Source organism: Hordeum vulgare, chromosome 6H (assembly GCF_904849725.1).
Source record: "Hordeum vulgare subsp. vulgare chromosome 6H, MorexV3_pseudomolecules_assembly, whole genome shotgun sequence".
Classification (NCBI taxonomy): Eukaryota; Viridiplantae; Streptophyta; class Magnoliopsida; order Poales; family Poaceae; genus Hordeum; species Hordeum vulgare.
Genome location: NC_058523.1, coordinates 520,742,271 through 520,758,709, shown reverse-complemented (window position 1 = coordinate 520,758,709; position 16,439 = coordinate 520,742,271).

The following is a 16,439-nucleotide window of genomic DNA, read 5'->3' as shown; positions in this document are numbered from 1 at the left end:
GGGATTGGTGTTAAACCTAAATAATCGTTATTTGGTGCTTGCGTTAAGCATGAACATGATTGGATCGTGTTTATTGCAATACGATTATTCATTTAAAGAGAATAATGGTTACTCTATTTGCTTGAATAATCACCTTCAATGGTTTATTGAATCTCGATCGTAGTGTTACACATGTTCATGATATTGGTGCCAAAAGATACGAGGTAATGATGATAGTACCACTTACTTGTGGCACTGCCGCTTGAGTCATGTTAGTATAAATTGCATGAAGAGGCTCCATGCTGATGGATCTTTATATTCACCTGATTTTGAATCACTAGTGACATGCTAATCATACCACATGAGCAAGGCCTTATTTTCATTGAGATGAAACAAGATAGTAACTTGTTGGAAGTGATACATTTGATGTATGCAGTCCAATGGGTGCTGAGGCACGTAGTGGATATCATTATGTTCTTACTTCACTGACGATTTGAGTAGATACAGGAGTATTTACTGAATGAATCACAAGTCTGAAATGTTGAAAAGTTCAATTCCGTTTCAGAGTGAAGTTCGTCGTAACAAGAGGATAAACTGTCTACGATATGATCATGGAAATGAATATCTGAGTTACGAGTTTTGGTACGCAGTTAAGACAATGTGGAAATTGTTTCGCAGTTCATGCCACCTGGAACATCATAGTGTGATGATGTGTCTGAACGTCATAGCCACGCACTATTTGGTATGGTGCATACTATGATGTCTCTTATCGAATTACCACTATCGTTTATGGGTTATGCATTAGAGACAACGACACTCACTTTAAATAGGGCACCACGTATTTCCGTTGAGATGACACAGTATAGACTGAGGTTTAGAGAAATCTAAACTGTCGTTTCTTGAAAGTTTGGGGCTTCAACACTTATGTGAAAAAGTTTCAGTCTGATAAGCTCGAACCCAAAGCGGATAAATGCATCTTCATAGGATATCCAAAACAGTTGGGTACATCTCCTATCTCAGATCCGAAAGCAAAATGTTTGTTTCTAGAAACGGATCCTTTCTCGAGGAAAGGTTTCTCTCGAAAGAATTGAGTGGGAGGGTAGTAGAACTTGATGAGGTTATTGTACCATCACTTCAACTAGTGTGTAGCAGGGCGCAGGAAGTTGTTCATGTGGCGCCTACACCAATTGAAGTGGAAGCTGATGATGATGATCATTGAGCTTCGAATCAAGTTACTACAAACCTCGTAGGTCGACAAGGTCGCGTACTGCTGCAGAGTAGTACGGTAACCCTGTCTTGGAGGTCATGTTGTTGAGCAACAGTGAACCTACGAGTTATGGAGAAAGCGATGGTGGGCCCAGATTCCGACAAATGGCTGGAAGCCAAGAAATCCGAGAGAGGATCCATGTATGAAAACAAAGTGTAGACTTTGAAAGAACTACTTGATGGTCATAAGACTATTGAGTAAAGATGGATCTTTAAAAGAAGACAGACGATGATGGTGATAAGTCACTATTAAGAAAAAGCTCGACTTGTCGCAAAGATGTTTTCGACAAGATCAAACAGTTGACTATGATGAGACTTTCTCACTCGTAGCGATGCTAAAGGTTTGTTAGAATTATGTTAGTTGTTGATGCATTATTTATGAAATATTGCACGTAGGATGTCAAAACATTGTTTTCTCGACGGTTTCCTTGAGCAAACATTGTATGTGATACAACCAGAAGGTTTTGTTGATCCTAAAGATACTAGCAAGTATGCAAGCTCCAGTGATCCTTCAATGGACTGGTGCAAGCATCTCGGAGTTGGAATATACACTTTGATGAGATGATCAAAGATTTTGGGTTTGTACAAGGTTTATGAAAAACTTGTATTTCCAAAGAAGTGAGTGGGAGCACTATAGAATTTCTGATAGGTATATGTAGTTGACATATTGTGGATCAGAAGTAATGTAGAATTTCTGTAAAGCATACAAGGTTGTTTGAAAGAAGTTTTCAAAGGAGTACCTGTATTACGCTACTTGAACGTTGAGCATCAAAGATCTATGGAGATAGATCGAAAGCGCTTAATGGAAGTTTCAACAAGATGCATGCCTTGACAAGTTTTTGAAAGAGTTCAAAATAGATCAGCAAAGAAGGAGTTCGTTGTTGCGTTGTGAGGTATGAATTTGAGTAAGACTCAAAACCCGACCACGACAGAATAAAGAGAATAGACGAAGGTCGTCTTCTATGCCTTAGCCGTAGAATCTAAAGTATGCCATGCTGTGTACCGCACCTGATGTGTGCCTTGACTCAAAGTATGTTGAGAGGTACAGAGAGTGATCCATGATTGAATCACTAGCAGCGGTCAAAATTTATCCTTAGTAACTAATGGACTAAGGAATTTTTCTCGATTATGGAGGTGGTTAAAGAGTTTGTCATAAAGGGTTACGTCAATGCAAGCTTTGACACTAATCCGAATAACTATGAGTAGTGAAATGGATTCGTATAGTAGAGTAGATATTTGGAGAATTTCCGAATAGCACGTAGTAGCAGCATCTATAAGATGACATAAAGATTTGTAAAGAACGCACGGATCTGAAAGTTTCAGAACCGTTGACTAAAACCTCTCTCACGAGCAAGACGTGATCAGACCCCATAACTATATGGGTGTTGGATTCGTTGGAATCACATGGTGATGTGAACTAGATTATTGACTCTAGTGCAAGTGGGAGACTGTTGGAAATATGCCCTAGAGGCAATAATAAATTAGTTATTATTATATTTCTTAGTTCATGATAATCGTTTATTATCCATGCTATAATTGTATTGATTGGAAATACAATACTTGTGTGGATACATAGACAAAACACTGTCCCTAGTAAGCCTCTAGTTGACTAGCTCGTTGATCAAAGATGGTCAAGGTTTCCTGGCCATAGGCAAGTGTTGTCACTTGATAACGGGATCACATCATTAGGAGAATCATGTGATGGACTAGACCCAAACTAATAGACGTAGCATGTTGATCGTGTCATTTTGTTGCTACTGTTTTCTGCGTGTCAAGTATTTGTTCCTATGACCATGAGATCATATAACTCACGGACACCGGAGGAATGCTTTGTGTGTATCAAACGTCGCAACGTAACTGGGTGACTATAAAGATGCTCTACAGGTATCTCCGAAGGTGTTCGTTGAGTTAGTATGGATCGAGACTGGGATTTGTCACTCCGTGTGACGGAGAGGTATCTCGGGGCCCACTCGGTAATACAACATCACACACAAGCCTTGTAAGCAATGTAACTTAATGTAAGTTGCGGGATCTTGTATTACGGAACGAGTAAAGAGACTTGCCGGTAAACGAGATTGAAATAGGTATGCGGATACTGACGATCGAATCTCGGGCAAGTAACATACCGAAGGACAAAGGGAATGACATACGGGATTATATGAATCCTTGGCACTGAGGTTCAAACGATAATATCTTCGTAGAATATGTAGGATCCAATATGGGCATGCAGGTCCCGCTATTGGATATTGACCGAGGAGTCTCTCGGGTCATGTCTACATAGTTCTCGAACCCGCAGGGTCTGCACACTTAAGGTTCGACGTTGTTTTATGCGTATTTGAGTTATATGGTTGGTTACTGAATGTTGTTCGGAGTCCCGGATGAGATCACGGACGTCACGAGGGTTTCCGGAATGGTCCGGAAACGAAGATCGATATATAGGATGACCTCATTTGATTACCGGAAGGTTTTCGGAGTTACCGGGAATGTACCGGGAATGACGAATGGGTTCCGGGAGTTCACCGGGGGGGGGGGGGCAACCCACCCCGGGGAAGCCCATAGGCCATAAGGGTGGCGCATCAGCCCTTAGTGGGCTAGTGGGACAGCCCAAAAGGGCCCTATGCGCCATACAAAGAAAAATCAAAGAGAAAAAAAAGGGAGGTGGGAAGGAAGGGAAGGACTCCTATGCGCATATGAATAAGAGAGATAAGGCAAGGAAGCTTAAAAGGAAAGGAGGAAGAGTCCTACCAAGGTAGTCCACCTCCCTTGTGGGAGGTGGACACCTCCCTAGCTTCGGCCGAAGCTCCTCCTCGTTGGAGGAGGGGCCAAGGCAGCCTCTCTCCCTCCTCCTATATATATTAGAGGGTTTTGGCCTTTTGGAGACACACAATTGATCTCCCACAGCGCAGCCCTACCTCTCTCTTCTTCCTCCTCAGCAGCGCTTGACGAAGCCCTGCCGGAGAACCACATAGCTCCACCGCTACCACGCCGTCGTGCTGCAGGGCCTCTCCCTCAACTTCTCTTCTCTCCTTTCTAGATCAAGAAGGAGGGGACGCTACCGGTTTGTACGTGTGTTGAACGTGGAGGTGCCGTGATTCGGCACATAGATTGGAATCCACCGCGATCTGAATTGCCGTGAGTACGACTCCATCAACCGCGTTCATAGTAATGCTTCCGCTTAGCGATCTTCAAAGGTATGAAGATGCTCTACAACCTCTCTCATTGCTGGTTTCTCAATAGATAGATCCTTGTATGGCATAGGATTTTTTTTGAAATTACTACGATCCCCAATAGTGGCATCCGAGACAAGGTTCTATGCGTAGATTCTATGCATGAGTAGAACACAAAAGTTGTGGGCGTTGATTTGTCAACTTGCTTGCCGTTACTAGTCTTATCTTTTTTTGGCGGTATTGTGGGATGAAGCGGCCCGGACCGACCTTACACGTACGCTTACGTGAGACTGGCTCCACCGACAAACATGCACTTGGTGCATAAGGTGGCTAGCGGGTGTATGTCTCTCCCACTTTAGTCGAATTGGATTCGATGAAAAGGGTCCTTATGAAGGGTAAATAGCATTGGCATATCAACGTTGTGGCTGTCACGTAGGTAAGAAGTGTTCTTGCTAAAAACCCAAACCAGCCACGTAAAACTTGGAACAACAATTAGAGGACGTCTAACTTGTTTTTGGAGGGTATTCTATGTGATGTGATATGGCCAAAAGGATGTGATGAAATATATGTGATGTATGAGATTGATCATGTTCTTGTAATAGGATTCACGACTTGCATGTCGATGAGTATGACAACCGGCAAGAGCCATAGGAGTTGCCTTAATTTATTGTATGAGATGCAACGCCATGCTGATTACTTTACTTTATCGCTAACGGTTAGCTATAGTAGTAGAAGTAATAGTTGGCGTGACGACTTCACGAAGACACAATGATGGAGATCATCGTGTCATGTCGGTGACGATGATGATCATGGTGCCCCGAAGATGGAGATCAAAGGAGCAAGATGATATTGGCCATATCATGTCACTATATGATTGCATGTGATGTTTATCATATTTTTCATCTTATTGCTTAGAATGACGGTAGCAAAGATAAGATGATCCCTCATTAAAATTTCGAGATAAGTATTCCCCTAAGTGTGCACTGTTGCGAAGGTTCGTTGTCTCGAAGCACCACATGATGATCAGGTGTGATAGATTCTAACGTTCGCATACAACGGGTGTAAGCCAGTTTACACACGCAAAACACTTAGGTTGACTTGACGATCCTAGCATGTACAAACATGGACACGAATACGGGAGACCGAAAGGTCGAACACGAGTCATATGGTTCATACGATCAACATGGAGATGCTCACCATTGATGACTAGTCCGTCTCACGTGATGATCAGAAACGGGCTAGTCGACGTGGATCATGTAACCCTTGGATGACTAGAGGGATTTAGATCTAAGTGGGAGTTCATTAGTAATTTGATTAGATGAACTTAATTATCATGAACTTAGTATAAAATTGTATTTACAAATATTGTAGATCCAATGGCCAACACAAATGTCTCATTCAACTTCAACGCATTCCTAGAGAAAACCAAGATGAAAGACGATGGTAGCAATTATGCGGATTGGGCTCGTAACTTGAAGCTCATCCTCATGCCTTCCAAGAAGGCATATGTCCTTGATGCACCGCTAGGTTATCCTCCCATTCCCACGGCAGACCAGGACACTAGAAACGCCTGACAGTCGCGGAGTGATGACTACTCTCTCGTTCAGTGCGGCATGCTTTACAATTTAGAACTGGGGCTCCAAAGGCGTTTTGAGCAACACGGAGCATATGAGATGTTCGAGGAGCTGAAACTTGTTTTTCAAGCTCATGCCCGGGTCGAGAGATATGAAGTCTCCGACAAGTTCTTTAGCTGTAAGATGGAGGAGAATAGTTCTGTCAGTGAGCACATACTCAGAATGTCTGGGTTGCACAACCGCTTGACTCAGCTGGGAGTTGAACTTTCGGATGATGCAGTCATTAATAGAATCCTCCAGTCGCTTCCACCTAGCTACAAAGGCTTTGTGATGAATTACAACATGTAAGGGATGGAAAATACTATTCCCGAGTTGTATTCAATGCTGAAATCTGTGGAGGTAGAAATCAAGAAAGAGCATCAAGTGTTGATGGTCAATAAGACCACCAGTTTCAAGAAGGGCAAGGGTAAAAAGAACTTCAAGAAAGACGACAAAGCTGTTGTCATGGCCGGTAAGCCAGTTGCCGGGAAGAAGTCAAAGAAAGGACCCAATCCCGAGACTGAGTGCTATTACTGCAAGGGAACCGATCACTGGAAGCGGAATTGCCCCAAGTACTTAGCGGACAAGAAGGCCGATAACGTCAAAGGTATACGTGATATACTTGTTATTGATGTGTACCTTACCAGTGCTCGCAGTAGCTCCTGGGTATTTGATACCCGTGCTGTTGCTCACATTTGCAACTCTAAGCAGGAACTGCGGAACAAGCGTAGGTTGGCTAAGGACGAGGTGACGATGTGCGTCGGGAATGGTTCCAAGGTCGATGTGATCGTCGTTGGCACGCTACTTCTACATCTACCTTCGGGATTAGTTTTAAACCTTAATAATTGTTATTCAGTACCAGCTTTAAGCATGAACATTGTATCGGGATCTCGCTTGATGCAAGATGGATACTCATTTAAATCTGAGAATAATGGTTGTTCTATTTATATGAGTGGTATGTTTTATGGTCATGCCCCGCTGGTTAATGGTTTATTCCTGATGAATCTAGATCGTGATGTTACACATATTCATAGTGTGAGTACAAAAAGATGTAAGGTTGATGATGATAGTCCCACATACTTGTGGCAGTGCCGCCTTGGTCATATCGGCGTAAAGTGCATGAAGAAACTCCATACAGATGGACTTTTGGAGTCACTTGATTTTGAAGCATTTGACACATGCAAACCGTGCCTCATGGGCAAGATGACCAAGACTCTGTTCTCCGGAACAATGGAGCGAGCAACTAACTTGTTGGAAATAATACACACCGATGTATATGGTCCAATGAGCATTGAAGCTCGCGGTGGCAATCGTTATGTTCTCACCCTCACTTATGATTTAAGTAGATATGGGTATGTCTACTTAATGAAGCACAAGTCTGAAACCTTTGAAAACTTCAAGGAATTTCAGAGTGAGGTGGAGAATCAACGCGACAAGAAAATAAAGTTTCTACATCTGATCGTGGAGGAGAATATTTGAGTCATGAGTTTGGCACACACCTAAGGAAATGTGGAATTATTTCACAACTCACACCGCCTGGCACACCACAACGCAATGGTGTGTCTGAATGTCATAACCTCACTTTATTGGATATGGTGCGATCTATGATGTATCTTACTGATTTACCGCTATCATTTTGGGGATATGCATTTGAAACTGCCGCATTCACTTTAAATAGGGCACCGTCTAAATCCGTTGAGACGACACCGTATGAATTATGGTTTGGCAAGAAACATAAGATGTCGTTTCTTAAACTTTGGGGCTGCGATGCTTATGTGAAGAAACTTCAACCAGAGAAGCTCGAACCCAAAGCGGAAAAATGTGTCTTCATAGGATACCCTAAGGAAACTATTGGGTACTCCTTCTACCTTAGATCGGAAGGCAAGATCTTTGTTGCTAAGAACGGATCCTTTCTAGAGAAAGAGTTTCTCTCGAAAGAAGTAAGTGGGAGGGAAATAGAACTTGATGAGGTAATTGTACCTCCTCTCGAACCAGAGAGTAGCGCAACGCAAGAAAACGTTTCTGAGGCGCCTCCACCGGTTGGATATGAAGTGAATGATGATGATCATGACACTTCGGATCAAGTTGCTATTGAACCTCGAAGGTCGACAATGGTACGTTCCGCACCAGAGTGGTACGACAACCCTGTCATGGAAATCATGTTGTTGGACAACAGTGAACCTTCGAACTATGAAGAAGCGATGGCGGGCCCGGATTCCAACAAATGGCTTGAGGCCATGAAATCCGAGATAGGATCCATGTATGAGAACAAAGTATGGACTTTGGTGGACTTGCCCGATGATCGGCGAGCAATAGAGAATAAATGGATCTTCAAGAAGAAGACTGACGCGGATGGTAATGTGACCATCTATAAGGCTCGACTTGTCGCTAAGGGTTATCGACAAGTTCAAGGGATTGACTACGATGATACCTTCTCACCCATAGCAATGCTAAAGTCAGTCTGAATCATGTTAGCAATTGCCGCATTTTATGATTATGAAATCTAGCAAATGGATGTCAAAACAGATTTCCTGAAAGGCTTTCTTAAAGAAGAATTGTATATGATACAGCCGGAAGGTTTTGTCGATCCTAGCAGTGCTAACAAGGTATGCAAGCTCTAGCGCTCCATCTACGGGTTGGTGCAAGCATCTCGGAGTTGGAACATTCGCTTTGATGAGGTGATCAAAGCGTTTGGGTTTGTACAAACTTATGGAGAAGCCTGTATTTACAAGAAAGTGAGTGGGAGCTCTGTAGCATTTCTCATATTATATGTGGATGACATATTGTTGATGGGAAATGATATAGAACTATTGGAAAGCATCAAGGCCTATTTGAATAAGAGTTTTTTTATGAAGGGCCTTGGAGAAGCTACTTATATATTGGGCATCAAGATCTATAGAGATAGATCGAGGCGCCCCATAGGTCTTTCACAAAGCACATACCTTGACAAGATATTGAAGAAGTTCAATATGGAGAAGGCTAAGAATTCTTGCCTGTATTACAAGGTGTGAGGTTGAGTGCGACTCAAGGACCGACCACAGCGGAAGATAGAGAAAAGATGAGTACCGTCCCCTATGCTTCAGCCGTAGGCTCTATCATGTATGCCATGCTGTGTACCAGACCTGATGTGAACCTTGCCATAAGTTTGGTAGGGAGGTACCAGAGTGATCCAGGAGTGGATCACTGGACAGCGGTCAAGAATATCCTAAAGTACCTGAAAAGGACTAAAGATATGTTTCTCGACTATGTAGGTGCCGAAGAGCTCATGGTAAAGGGTTACGTCGATGCTAGCTTCGACACAGATCCAGATGACTCCAAGTCACAAACCGAATACGTGTACATTTTGAATAATGGGGCAGTTAGCTGGTGCAGTTGCAAGCAAAGCGTTGTGGCGGCATCTACATGTGAAGCGAAGTACATAGCTGCTTCGGAAGCAGCACAAGAAGGTGTTGGGGAACGTTGCATGGGAAACAAAAAATTTCCTACGCACACGAAGACCTATCATGGTGACGTCCATCTACGAGAGGAGATTAGATCCACATACCCTTGTAGATCGCTAAGCTGGAAGCGTTAAGAAACGTGGTTGATGTAGTGGTACAACTTTGTGATTCAAATCACCGTCGTCCCACGATCCGTTCCGATCTAGCGCCGAACGGACGACACCTCCGCGTTCAGCACACGTACAGCTTGATGACGATCTCGGCCTTCTTGATCCAGAAAGATAGACGGAGAAGTAGATGAGTTCTCCGGCAGCGTGACGGTGCTCCGGTGGTGGTGATGATCTACTCCTGCAGGGCTCTGCCCGAGCTCCGCAGAAATCCGATCTAGAGGAAGAACTACGTGGTATAGGTTTGAGTTGCACGTGGCAAAGTTATGTCTCAAAAGCCCTAAACCACCAGTATATATAGGATGAGGGGAGGGGCTAGCCTTGGGTCTCAAGGGAGCCCCAAGGGCGTCGGCCGAAGAGAGGAGGTGGACTCCCACCCCAATTCGGTTTGGGGGAAGGAGTCCACTCCTTCCTTCCCACCTCCCTCTTTCATTTTTTGCTTCCCTTTGGTATTTTTCCCTTGTGGCACCATGGCCCTATTGGGCTGGCCTCGCCACCCTAGGGTCACTGGGCTCACTCCCGGGCGGGTGGGCCCCTCCCAGTGAATACCCGGAACCCATTCGTCACTCCCGGTACACTGCCGGTAATGCCCGAAACTTTACGGTGACCAAATGAAACCATCCTATACATCAATCTTCGTTTCCGGACCATTCCGGAAACCCTCGTGACGTCCGTGACCTCATACGGGACTCCGAACAACATTCGGTAACCATACATATAACTCAACTATACTAAAACATCATCGAACCTTAAGTGTGCAGACCCTGCGGGTTCGAGAACTATGTAGACATGACCCGAGTCACTCCTCGGTTAATATCCAATAGCGGGACCTGGATGTCCATATTGGATCCTACATATTCTACGAAGATCTTATCGGTTGAACCTCTGTGCCAAGGATTCATATAATCCTGTATGTCATTCCATTTGTCCTTCAGTATGTTACTTGCCCGAGATTCGATCGTCGGTATCCGTATACCTATTTCAATCTCGTTACCGACAAGTCTCTTTACTCGTTCCGTAATACAAGATCCCGTGACTTACACTTAGTTACATTGCTTGCAAGGCTTGTTAGTGATGTTGTATTACCGAGTGGGCCCCGAGATACCTCTCCGTCACACGGAGTGACAAATCCCAGTCTTGATCCATACTAACTCAACGGACACCTTCGGAGATACCTGTAGAGCACCTTTATAGTCACCCAGTTACGTTGCGACGTTTGATACACACAAGGTATTCCTCTCGTCTCAGTGAGTTATATGATCTCATGGTCATAGGAATAAATACTTGACACACAGAAAACAATAGCAATAAAATGACACGATCACATGCTACGTTCATAGTTTGGGTCTAGTCCATCACATGATTCTCCTAATGATGTGATCCAGTTATCAAGTGACAACACTTGCATATGGTCAGAAAACCTTGACCATCCTTGATCAACTGGCTAGCCAACTAGAGGCTTGCTAGGGACATTGTTTTGTCTATGTATCCACACATGTATCTATGTTTTCATTAAATACAATTATATCATGGATAATAAACGATTATCTTGAAACATGAAATATAATAATAACTATTTTATCATTGCCTCTGGGGCATATTTCCAACAGTCTCCCACTTGCACTAGAGTCAATAATCTAGTCCTCACATTGCTATGCAATTTACATTGTTATGAATCTAACACCCATACAGTTCTAGTGTTGATCATGCTTCGCTCGTGGAAGAGGTTTAGTCAGCGGATCTGCTACATTCAGATCCGTGTGCACTTTGCAAACATTTACGTCATCTCCTTTGGCGTAGTCACGGATGAGGTTGAAGCGTCGTTTCATGTGTCTGGTCTTCTTGTGAAACCTTGGTTCCTTTGCTAAAGCAATGTCACCAGTGTTGTCACAGAACAGAGTTATTGGATTTTGTGCGCTCGGCACAACTCCAAGGTCCGTCATGAACTGCTTCATCCAGACACCCTCCCTAGCTGCCTCCGAGGCAGCCATGTACTCCGCTTCACATGCAGAATCTGCTATGATGCTTTGCTTGGAACTGCACCAGCTTACCGCACCCCCATTATGAATAAATACGTATCCGGTTTGAGACTTAGATTCATCTGGATCAGTGTCAAAGATTGCGTCAACGCAACCCTTTACGACGAGCTCTTCGTCACCTCCATAAACGAGAAACATTTCCTTAGTCCTTTTCAGGTACTTTGGAATATTCTTGACCGTCGTCCAGTGATCCACTCCTGGATTACTTTGAAACCTGCCTGCCATACTTATGGCCAGGCTGACGTCCGGTCTAGTGCACAACATTGCATACATGATAGAACCTATGGTTGAAGCATAGGGTACGGTACTCATCTTTTCTTTATCTTCCGCAGTTGCTGGGCACCGAGTCTTACTCAATTTTATACCTTGTTATACCGGCAAGAACCCTTTCTTGGACTGTTCCATTTTGAGCTTCTTCAAAACTTTATCAAGGTATGTGCTTTGTGGAAGTCCTATCAGGCGCCTCGATCTATCCATATAGATCTTAATGCCTAGAATGTAAGCAGCTTCTCGTAGGTCCTTCATTGAGAAACTTTTATTCAAGTAATCCTTTACGCTCTCCAAAAACTCCGCGTTGTTTCCATTCAGTAATATGTCATCCACATATAATATTAGAAACGCCACAGAGCTCCCACTCACTTTCTTGTAAATACAAGATTCTCCAACCACTTGTATAAACCCAAATGCTTTGATCACCTCATCAAAGCGCTTATTCCAACTCCGAGATGCTTGCACCAGTCCATAAATGGATCGCTGGAGCTTGCATACTTTGTTAGCATTCTTTGGATCGACAAAACCTTCGGGTTGCATCATATACAACTCTTCCTTAAGAAAACCGTGAAGGAACGCCGTTTTTACATTGATGACCCACAGGTATAGGGGATCAATCGTAGTCCTGTCGATAAGTAAGAGTGTCGAACCCAACGAGGAGCAGAAGGATCTGACAAGTGGTTTTCAGCAAGGAAATATCTGCAAGCACTGAAATTGTCGGTAACAAGTGATTGTGTGGTGAGATGATTCGTAGCAAGCAACAAGTAACAAAAGTAGCAACAGTGCAGAAAGGTGGCCCAATCCCTTTTGTAGCAAGGGACAAGCCTGGACAAAGTCTTATAGGAGGGAAAACGCTCCCGAGGACACACGGGAATTTCTGTCATGCTAGTTTCATCAAGTTCATATGATTCACGTTTGTTACTTTGATAGTTTGATATGTGGGTGGACCAGCGCTTGGGTACTGTACTTACTTGGACAAGCATCCCACTTATGATTAACCCCTCTCGCAAGCATCCGCAACTACGAAAGAAGAATTAAGACAAAGTCTAACCATAGCATTAAACTAGTGGATCCAAATCAGCCCCTTACGAAGCAACCCATAAACTAGGGTTTAAGCTTCTGTCACTCTAGCAACCCATCTTCTACTTACTACTTCCCAATGCCTTCCTCTAGGCCCAAATAATGGTGAAGTGTTATGTAGTCGACGTTCACATAACACCACTAGAGAAAAAACAGCATACAACATATCAAAATACCGAACGAATACCAAATTCACATGACTATCATTAGCATGACTTATCCCATATCCTCATGAACAAAAGTAACTACTCACAAAGCATAATCATAATCATGATCAGAGAGGTAATGAGTAGCATCAAGGATCTGAACATAAACTCTTCCACCAAGTAATCCAACTAGCATCAACTACAAAGAGTAATTAACACTACTAGCAACCTTACAAGTACCAATCGGAGTCGCGAGACGGAGATTGGTTACAAGTGATGAACTAGGGTTTGGAGATGAGATGGTGCTGATGAAGATGTTGATGGTGACGAGTCCCCTCCGATGAGAGGAGTGTTGGTGATGACGATGGCGACGATTTCCCCCTCCGGGAGGGAAGTTTCCCCGGCAGGATCGTCCTGCCGGAGCTCTAGATTGGTTCTTCTCAAGTTCCGCCTCGTGGCGGCGGCGAAACCACGAAAAAGCTCCTCCCTGATTTTTTCCTGGGCGAAACCCTCCATATAGCAAAAGAGGGGGGCCAGTGGGACAGTGGGCCAGTGGGCTGCCCACAAGCCCCCATGGCGCGGCCTGGGGGGGTGGCCGCATCGTGCAGGCTTGTGGGCACCCCCTGGTGCCCCTCTGGCACTTCTTCGGCCCTGTATTTTTGATAAATTAGGAAAAAAATCCCCATTGATTTTCACAGCGTTTGGAGTTGCGCAGAATAGGTATCTCAACTTTGCTCCACTTTTAGGCCAGAATTCCAGTTGCCGGTATTCTCCCTCTTCATGTAAACCTTGCAAAATAAGAGAGAAAAGGCATAAGTATAGTACCATGAAGTGAAATAACAGCCAAAGAAGCGATAAATATCAACATGAAAACATGATGCAAAATGGACGTATCAACTCCCCCAAGCTTAGACCTTGCTTGTCCTCAAGCGAAGGCCGAGCTCCCTAAATATGTCCACATGCTTAGGGGGAGAGGTGTCGACAAAACAAGATACAAACATGCATGCATCATGATCAAGATCAGAACAACAATACCAACATATAATCTCTCATGCTAAAGTGATAATTCCTTCACAAAGTAAAGCATGGATCAAGAACCTTACCGAGAAGTAACAACCGATAGCCTTTAGTCATTGAAGCAATTGCAATTTATCACAACATCAGAAAGAGTCAATAAGAGCTTGTAAAGCAAATCCACATACTCAATCATTCTTTCGTTCTCTACAATCGCTACAACTCACGTGGTACTCATGAGATCAAAGTTGCAGCTGAACACAGAGAAAGATAGGGGCTTATAGTATTGCCACCCAACTGCTTACCTCAAGGGTAATGTCAACAATAATAATTCATGAATGCCTACCTCCAAGTTGACATATGAATATAGATCTTTCCCAAGCATGTGACGGTAGCCAAGACAAAGGCAAAATAAGGAATTGGTGAAGATCACCATGACTCTTTCAAGGGTAAAAAGTAAAGGTACAAGATAGGCCCTTCGCAGAGGGAAGCAGAGGTTGTCATGCGCTTTTGAGGTTTGGATGCGTGTCCTCTTAGTGCGGAGGAACGTCACTTTATATTGCCCCCTGTGATAAAGAACTTTATTATGCAGTCTGTCGCTTTTATGTCATCCTCATCACAGGTTCGTACAAAGCTTATTTTCCACACACTAATAGATCATACATATTAGAGAACACTTTTTATTGCTTGCACCGATGACAACTTACTTGAGGGATCTTATTCAATCCATAGGTAGGTATGGTGGACACTCATGGCAAAACTGGTTTGAAGGTTTATGGATGCACAAGTAGTATCTCTACTTGGTGCGGGAGTTTTGGCTAATATGAGGTGGAAGCAATCATCACATGCTAAGGGATCTCTAATCATATAACATTGTTCAGAGCCAAGCAAACACAATTCATTACGCTGTCTTCCTTGTCCAACATCTACTTCTAGGCATGCAATAGTTTGGTGAGTGTTCACAATCATAGATGGTGTCAGAGATGATATATTTATATGTGAACCTCTCCTTCCTTATCACTTCTTATTAATTGCAACAATCACCAAGGTCTACGTTTGCCTACCCTCAACAAGTTTCAATCCTCATTCTTTTTATATGTGAAGCCATCACTTTTCATAAGATCATTACATGATCTTTCATGCTTTTGTTCTATTCTCACTCTTTTGATCATGGCAAGAGGCAAAGCCCTTCAACTAAAACACTCTTTATTATATGGATCACGAGCAAGAATACATCGGGGGTGACACAAAGCAAAAACTCAAGATTAAAACACTAAGACTTTAATCTACTAGAGAAAGAGAAAACTGAAAAGGAAAACTAAAACAAAAGTAAAGGCAAAAGATGTGGTGGTGATACGATACCGGGGCAACTCCCCCAAGCTTGGCACAAGCCAAGGGGATTGCCCATACCAATGCTCAGTTGTCTTCCTTTGGTGGTGAAGGTGGTGGAGTTGTTGCAATCTTTGACTCCAAGAGGGCCATAAGTCTTCGATTTATACTTTGGACATCTGTGATATGTTTTTCCAGCAAAACAACTTCACAAGTGAGACAAGTATTGCGAGCACGAGTTGTTTCATAAAATCTCAAGAGCTCAATCAAAGATGGAGACAGTAGGTGGAGGTAGGGTTGGAGGAAATCCACTTCTTCAACTTCTTCCTTGTTGAGCACAGATTGCACTTCGTCCCATGCCTGATCCTTCTTCTTAGCCTTGCCCTTGATTTCTTTAGGTAGCCTCTCCTTAGCCTCCATGACCTCCATCCTTTTCAAACCAGCATGAACTTATCCATAGATTTGACGGAGGTTGTTCTCCCCCGCAGATTCCAGGGAGACATCTTGACCTAGATCTGTGGCAGAAAACAAGCTCAAAACGAAAAACAGAAGAGATCTGCGTGATGCAGGGATCAGACCAAACGGGAGTATATATAATGATTTTTTCCAAACCAGAAGGAGTACCCTGCACGAAAACGGAGTCCGGGAGGCGCACGAGGTGGACACAAGCCCTCACGGCGCGGTGCTACTGCAACAAAAGACCTTCCAACGGCGCCAGAAACAAGCGTGCTGACGGGAGACTATTCTTGTCTTGATTCTCCTCAGCAACGGCACCAGGAACCTTGTGCTACGGCTACGCCTTTAGGGACTTCCTAGGAAAATATGCAAAGGATTCCCCCGTGGCCTTGGAGCCTTGCGTTGGTGTTCCCTCGAAGCAGAAAGGGTGATCTAGCACAACGACGCTAAGTATTTCCCTCAGTTTTGAGAAC